Source organism: Triticum aestivum, chromosome 3B (genome assembly GCF_018294505.1).
Source record: "Triticum aestivum cultivar Chinese Spring chromosome 3B, IWGSC CS RefSeq v2.1, whole genome shotgun sequence".
NCBI lineage: Eukaryota > Viridiplantae > Streptophyta > Magnoliopsida > Poales > Poaceae > Triticum > Triticum aestivum.
Genome location: NC_057801.1, coordinates 709,283,138 through 709,292,132, shown reverse-complemented (window position 1 = coordinate 709,292,132; position 8,995 = coordinate 709,283,138).

Sequence of the window (8,995 nt, the reverse complement as noted above, 5' to 3'; positions counted from 1 at the left end):
CGAGTTGGGTCAAATGTGTGTAACGGTTGGATTTTGTGTGGAGGCATCAGAATATGCCTACACTTCCACTACTCATTTTCTGATAGAGACCCACCTACTCATGTGTTGAGACTAAGGCATTCCAATCCAACCACAAGAATCTTGATATCTAGCGTTCCCCAAGTTGCTTTCCACTCAAATCATCTTTCCTCCATAGCCAAATCTATGTGAGAGAGTTGAGTGTTGGGGAGACTATCATTTGAAGCACAAGAATCTTGATCTCTAGCCTTCCCCAAGTTGCTTTACATTCAAATCATCTTTCCACCATAACCAAATCTGTGTGAGAGAGTTGAGTGTTAGGGAGACTATCATTTGAAGCACAAGAGCAAGGAGTTCATCACCAACACACCATCCATTGCCTTTTGGAGAGTGGTGTCTCCTAGATTGGTTAGTGTCACTTCGGAGCCTCCGTTAAGATTGTGGAGTTGAACCAAGGAGTTTGTAAGGGCAAGGAGATCGCCTACTTCATGAAGATCTACCCAAGTGAGGCATGTCCTTCATGGGCGATGGCCATGGTGGGATAGACAAGGTTGCTTCTTCATGGACCCTTCGTGGGTGGAGCCCTCCGTGGACTCGCGCAACCGTTACCATTCGTGGGCTGAACTCTCCACCAACGTAGATGTACAATAGCACCACCTATTGGAACCACGCCAAATATCTCTGTGTCTTCATTGCGTTTGCACACTACAATCCCATCCCTTTCATTTCTTGCAACTAGCATGCTTTACTCTTTCCACTGCCTATACTCTTGTCATGCCTTCTTGAAGTGTGTTGGGAATGTTTAAAATTGTGCTAATCTTCAACCTCAACTTGAAAATCATAAAAACTGCTACTTTTGCTTCAGTGTATGACTACATCAATCGCGTTGAATAAACGCTTCTGCTTACGGTCTACGAGGGTACGTAGACACACTCTCCCCCTCGTTGCTATGCATCTCCATGCATAGATCATTGCGTGTGCGTACAAATTTTTTGTTTTCCATGCAACGATTCCCAACAATGGCATCATGAACCAGGTCTATGCGTAGATGATATGCACGAGTAGAACACAAAGAGCTGTGGGCGGTGATAGTCATAGTGCTTAGCACTGATGTCTTATTTTGATTCAGCGGTATTGTGGGATGAAGTGGCCCGGACCAACCTTACATGTCCACGTACATGAGACATGTTCCACCGACAGACATGCAACTAGTTTTGCATAAAGGTGGCTGGCGGGTGTCTGTTTCTCCTACTTTAGTTGAATTGAATTTGACTGTGGTCGGTCCTTGAAGAAGGTTAAAACAACAAACTTGACGAAACACAGTTGTGGTTTTTGCCGTAGGTAAGAACAGATTTTGCTATAAACCCATAGCAGCACGTAAAACTTGCAACAACAAAGTAGAGGACGTCTGATAACCCACAAGTATAGGTGATCAATTGTAGCCGCTTTCGATAAGTAAGAGTGTCGAACCCAACTAGGAGCTAAAGGTAGAACAAATATTCCCTCAAGTTCTATCGACCACTGATACAACTCTACGCACGCTTAACGTTCTCTTTACCTAGAACAAGTATGAAACTAAAAGTACTTTGTAGGTGTTGTTGGATAGAATTGCAAGATAATAAAGGGCACGTAAATAAAAAGTAGGGGCTGTTTAGATAAAGAAGCAGTAAAGTAAATATAGCGAGTGTGGAAAAGTGGTGGTAGGACTTGTGAAATTGTCCCTAAGAAATTGACTACTTTACTAGACCGATAGCATGTTTTATGTGGGAGAGGCATGAGCTAACATACTTTCTCTTCTTGGATCATATGCACTTATGATTGGACCTCTAGCAAGAATCCGCAACTACTAAAGATCATTATGGTAAAACCCAACCATAGCATTAAAGTATCAAGTACTCTTGATCTCATATGCCACAACCCCCTTACTCGGGTTTATGCTTCTGTCACTCAAGCAACCCACTATAAGTGAATCATGAACGTATTGCAACACCCTAAAGTGGGAATCCCTCATGCTTCCGCGACACGGAGGGCACAATGGGACAGCAACATAACCACAAGCAAATTAAACCAATTATAGCAATTCACCAATTACCGATAGGACAACGAAAATCTACTCAGACATCATAGGATGGCAACACATCATTGGATAATAATATGAAGCATAAAGCACCATGTTCAAGTAGAGGGTACAGCGGGTTGTGGGAGAGTGGACCGCTGAATATAGATGGGGGAAGGTGATGGAGATGTTGGTGAAGATGACGGCGGTGTTGGTGTAGATCGCGGTGATGATGATGGCCCCCGGCGGCGTTCTGGCGCCACCGAAAGCGAGGGGGGAGAGCCCCCCTTCTTCTTCTTCTTCTTCCTTGACCTTCTCCTTAGATGGGATAAGGGTTTCCCCTCTGGTCCATGGTCTCCATGGTGTGGGAGGGGCGAGAGCGCCTCCGAGATGGGATCTGTCTCTCTCTCTATTTTTGCGCTCTGAGATTCTGCCCTTTCACCGTTTCTTATATATCCGGAGATCCGTAACTCCGATTGGATTGAAACCTTCACCAAGATTTTTCTCCAAAAATTAGCTTTCTTGCGGCAAAAGAAGAGCACCAACCACCTTACGGTGTGCCCACGAGGGTCAGGGGCGCACCTGCCCCCCTGGGGCGTGCCCCCCTGCCTCGTGGCCCCCTCGGGCACCTTCTCGCGTAGATTTTTCTTCCCAAAAATCATAAATATTCCAAAAATATTCTCCATCCGTTTTTATCCCGTTTGGACTTTGTTTGATATGGGGTTTCTGCGAAACATAAAACATGCAACAAACAAGAACTGGCACTGGGCACTGGATCAATATGTTAGTCCCAAAAATAGTATAAAAAGTTTCCAAAAGTATATGAAAGTTGAGTAATATTGGCATGGAACAATCAAAAATTATAGATACAATGGAGACAGCATCCCCAAGCTTAATTCCTTCTCGTCCTCGAGTAGGTAAATGATAAAAAGATAATTTTTGATGTGGAATGCTACCTAGCATAATCTTGATCATGTATCTAATCATGGTATGAATATTAAGACATGAGTGATTCAAAGCAATAGTCTATCATTTGACATAAAAACAATAATACTTCGGGCATCCCAACAAACAATCATGCCTTTCAAAATATCAATGCTTACAGAACATTATCCCTACAAAATCATATAGTCTTTTATGCTCCCTTTTCTTAACACAAGGTACCCCTCATGCCTATCCCGGTGTCAGCTAAGCAATTGGTTCATACTTTTTAACGCGCTTCAGCTTTTTCAACCCTCACGCAATACATGAGTGCAAGCCATGGATATAGCACTATAGTTGGAATAGAATATGATGGTGGGGGTTATGTGGAGAAGACAAAAAAAGAGAAAGTCTCACATCGATGCGGCTAATCAACGGGCTATGGAGATGCCCATCAATTGATGTCAATGTGAGGAGTAGGGATTGCCATACAACAGATGCACTAAGAGCTATAAGTGTATGAAAGCTCAAACTGGAAACTAAGTGGGTGTGCATCCAACTTGCTTGCTCATGAAGACCTCGGGCATTTGAGGAAGCCCATCATCAGAATATACGAGCCAAGTTCTATAATGAAAGTTCCCACTAGTATATGAAAGTGACAATATAGGAGACTCTCTTCAAGAACATGGTGCTACTCTGAAGCACAAGTGTGGTAAAAGGATAGAAACATTGCCCCCTTTTTTTGGCGGGCTTCTTTGGCCCCCTTTTTTTATTTAGGCTTCTTTGGGCTCTCTTTTGGGGGGGGCAATGCTCTATAATGATGATCATCACACTTTTATTTACTTACAACTCGATACTAGAACAAAGATATGACTCTATATGAATGCCTCCGGTGGTGTACCAGGATGTGCAATGATCTAGCGTAATAATGACATCAAAAAACGGACAAGCCATGTAAACATCATGCTAGCTATCTTATGATCATGCAAAGCAATATGACAATAAATGCTCAAGTCATGTATATGATGATGATGGAAGTTGCATGGCAATATATCTCGGAATGGCTATGGAAATGACATGATAGGTAGGTATGGTGGCTGTTTTGAGGAAGATATAAGGAGGCTTGTGTGTGATAGAGCGTATCGTATCACGATGTTTGGATGCACCGGCAAAGTTTGCACCAACTCTCGAGGTGAGAAAGGGCAATGCACGGTACCGAAGAGGGTAGCAATGATGGAAGGGTGAGTGTGCGTATAATCCATGGACTCACATTAGTCATAAAGAACTCATATACTTATTGCAAAAGTTTATTAGCCCTTGAAGCAAAGTACTACTACGCATTCCCCTAGGGGGGAGGTTGGTAGGAGTTAACCATCGCGCGCCCCCGATCTTCACGCAAAGATAAACAATCAAAATACAATACGCGCCGATTTGGTTACATAGTTAGGAGACCATACGTGCATGCTTCAGGAATCACAACCATCTACTAGTACCTCCCACATATTATCATCTCTATATCGCAAAACTATTGCAAGGAATCAAACATATCATATTCAGTGATCTACAAGTTTTATGTAGGATTTTATGACTAACCATGTGAATGACCAATTCTTGTCATCTCTCTAAATAGATATAAGTGAAGCAAGAGAGTTTAATTCTTTCTACAAAAGATATGCCCACTCTCTAATAAATATAAGTGAAGCAAAATAGCATTCTACAAATGGCGGTTTTCTATGTGAAGAGAAACAAGCAATCCAAACTTCAAAAGATATAAGTGAAGCACATGAAGCATTCTATAAAGCCATACTCAAAAGATATAAGTGAAGTCCAATGAGAATTCTATAAATCAACCAAGTACTATCTCATACCAGCATGGTGCATAAAAGAAAAGTGAAAACTAAATGCAAAAGACGCTCCAAGATTCGCACATAGCACATGAATGAGACGAATCTGAAAACATATCGATACTTGTTGAAGAAAGAGGGGATGCCTTCCGGGACATCCCCAAGCTTAGACGCTTGAGTCTCCTTGAATATTTACTTGGGGTGCCTTGTGCATCCCCAAGATTGAGATCTTGCCTCTCCTCCTTTTCCTCATATCGAGACCTCCTCGTCTTCGAACACTTCATCGACACAAAACTTCAACAGCAAACTCGGTAAGATCCGTTAGTATAATAAAGCAAATCACTGATCTAAGTACTGTTGCAAACCAATTAATATTTTATTTTTGCATTTTGTCTACTGTAATATAACTTTTCCATGGCTTAATCCACTGATAGAAATTGATAGTTTCATCAAAACAAGCAAACTATGCATCAAAAACAGAATCTGACAAAAACAGAACAGTCTGTAGAAATCTGAACGTTCACCATACTTCTCTTACTCCAAAAATTATTCCGAAATTAGAAAAAATAAACAATTTGTATAGAAATACATTGCAAAAATAATCATAACCGTTTGACATTCCAGTAAAAAATGTAAAATCGCGGACTACAGCCAAAGTTTCTGTCCTACACCGCACAAACCAACAAGCATTGTAAACATCCTAAAGGCAAACCTTGGCACATTATTTTTATAATAAAATGGAATTGTACAAGGGGGTAATTATTTTTGTTGAAAAGTTTCTGTAATTAAGATTCACAAAGTTTCCATGAGCATAAGCAAAGTTCAAGGAGCTCCCCCACTTCAACAATGCTTGTCTTTCTCACTTTCACTTTCCTTTTTGAAAAGTTTTGGGTTCCCCTCTTTATTTTTTTGTTTTTAAACTATATAAAATCACTCAACAGAAATAAATGACTCTCTAGAACTTCCGGGTTGTCTCCCTGGCAGCGCTTTCTTTAAAGCCATTAAGCTAGGCATAAAGTGCTCAAGTAATGGATCCACTCGGATCCCAAGGTATATCAAAGCCAATTTTAATTAACAATGATTTGTAATTTAGTAGTGAGCACAAAGTAACATATATCAAGCAATGACGAATTCTAACTCTCTTCCTATGCATCGGCATGTCATAAAAGAACAATTCATACATACCAAGTAAAAGCCAATGCATAGTATAAGCAGTTTCTTGCAATTTTATCATATGGGAAACATAAAGAGGTGGAGATATAGTTCATCTCTCATAATAATTGCAAGTAGGAGCAGCAAGCACATGCATATTATATCTATCAAAATCATCATGTGTAGTAGTAAAACGCAACCCATCAATATAATCCTTAATAAGGGCAAACTTCTCCTATATAGTGTAGTAGGGAGAATTCAAAAAGATAATAGGACTATCATGCGTGGGTACAATAGCAACAATTTCATGTTTAACATAAGGAACTATAGCAAGTTCATATCCATAAGCATAATTCATATTGGCATCTTGGCCACAAGCATAGCAAGCATCATCAAAAAGGGGTATTTTAAGAGAATCAACAGGATCATAACAATCATCATAGCAATCATCCTTCGGTAAGCACAAAGGGGAATTAAACAATGTATGAGTTGAAGAGTTACTCTCATTAGAAGGTGGGCACGGGTAGCTAATCCGCTCTTCCTCCTTTTGTTCTTCGCTCTCCTCATCATCGTTTTCATCTAATGAGCTCATAGTTTCCTCGATTTCTTCATCCATAGACTCCTGCAAAATATTAGTCTCTTCTTGGACATCGGAGACTTTCTCAATAAATGCATCAATATCGGCATTGTATTCACAATTCTCATAACAATATTTAACTATAGCAAAATTTTCAGGTCTATAAACAGCATCATCAAGATTTTCACACTCTTTAAACAAAGATTCAATTTCATAAGCACCCATAAAAGCAACGAATTCTTCTATTTGTTCCACATCATAGTAATCATATATACCATTAGCATAAGAAGCTAAGGTTTCATTATCATTAAATTTGCATGAAAAAGGAAGGTGTGGAGCCTTCATCCTAGAGCAACAAGTATAATCATATCTCATGCATAGTTGCCTAGCATACCAATACAATATATAAATTTGATACCATAATAGTTTCCCTTTTGTGTCAAGTGATAATCCCTAAAGTATTCATGTTGATCCAACCTGTCTCCCGTAACATAATTGAATGGGGTTTTCTTAGGATTATCAAAGTAGTACATAATATCTTTCACATAATGAGCATCGAGGGTTTTAGGAGGTTCCCCATCTCCATGAGTAGCAAGTACACCTAATTTTGTTGGTATTTCGTGTTCCATATCCATAACTAAAGATAGAGAACACTTAGAACAACAAAGGCTCAAGACTCTTCTTTTCCATTTTAGTGATACAAGATCACATTGAGTCCATGGGAAAGCCAATACTATTGAAAGGGGATGAGGTGTTGCTTAATGGCTTGCTTGCTCAAAGTTCTTAGTGATATTGCTCCAAAACCCTCAACCACTTTCTCATTTCCACATATGTCCAAACCTAAAGTCAAACTCGGCCCCACCGATTTGATCTATCCGTCGCCACAGAGTTCATTTGACATAGCCACTGCCGGAAACCCTAGTCAATTCGGTCACACCATACAGAACTCGGTCTCACCGAGATGGCCTTGCAAACTCTCCGTTGCCTATTGAATTATTTTGGTATCACCGAAATGTGCAATCGGTCCCACCGAGTTTGGCTGACCAACTCTCTATTTGATCATTGCTGAAATTGGTCTCATCGAGTTTATGTGATCGGTCTCACCGAGATGAGGTTTTGCCCTAGCCCTAGCACATCGGTCTCACCGAGTTTATCATGTCGGACCCACCGAGTTTATCATGTCAGACCCACTGAGAATCCTAACGTTCACATTTTGAACTAAATCGACTCCTGAGTTCTTCTATTCGGTCTGATCGAGTTGGGTCAAATGTGTCTAACGGTTGGATTTTGTGTGGAGGCATCAGAATGTGCCTACACTTCCACTACTCATTTTCCGATAGAGAACCACCTACCCATGTGTTGAGACTAAGACATTCCAATCCAACCACAAGAATCTTGATCTCTATCCTTCCCCAAGTTGCTTTCCACTCAAATCATCTTTCCACCATAGCCAAATTTGTGTGAGAGAGTTGAGTGTTGGGGAGACTATCATTTGAAGCACAAGAATCTTGATCTCTAGCCTTCCCCAAGTTTCTTTCTGTTCAAATAATCTTTCCACCATAGTTGAATCTGTGTGAGAGAGTTGAGTATTGGGGAGACTATCATTTGAAGCACAAGAGCAAGGAGTTCATCATCAACACACCATCCATTGCCTTTTGGAGAGTGGTGTCTCCTAGATTGGTTAGTGTCACTTGGGAGCCTCCGTTAAGATTGTGGAATTGAACCAAGGAGTTTGTAAGGGAAAGGAGATCGCCTACTGTAGCGACCAGACCTCAAACAATCTGATCTCTGTGCTTCAGTGTCATCCCTGGATCAGTAATGCTGACATGCACAGTACTTGAAGGATTTATAACAGAGTAGCAATCACACACTTAGTACATCAAGTGTCTCCAAAGAGAACTTATTATAATAAATATGGCTTAAGGCCATCTAATAACGATAACAGCGGAAGGCTTGGAAGATAAGTGAGTCCATCAACTCCAATGGCATCACTGAGTATAGAACCACGATCCTAAAGCATCTTACTCGTCGTCTGAAAAGTCTGCAACGTTAATGTTGCAGCTCGAAAACGGGTCAGCACATGGAATATGCTGGCAAAGTAACACATAGAGAAGTAATGAAAAGAGTAAAGCTATACTACATGCATATATGGCTTGGTGGATAGCTCTATGGTTACAATTTTGCGTAAAGCCAGTTTTTCCCTACTGCAAAGGAATAAATTTATTTAACTATCATGGTGGTTGTTAAACATTGAGAATGGTTGACAGCATCCTCAATCCCAATTAAATATCATCATTAAAACCCAACAATATTAATTAAAGTAACATGTTGAGATACTCATGAAAATCCAGGTACTAGATACTCAAAACGTCCATAACCGGGGACACGGCTAATCATGATTAGTTTGTACACTCTACAGAGGTTGCG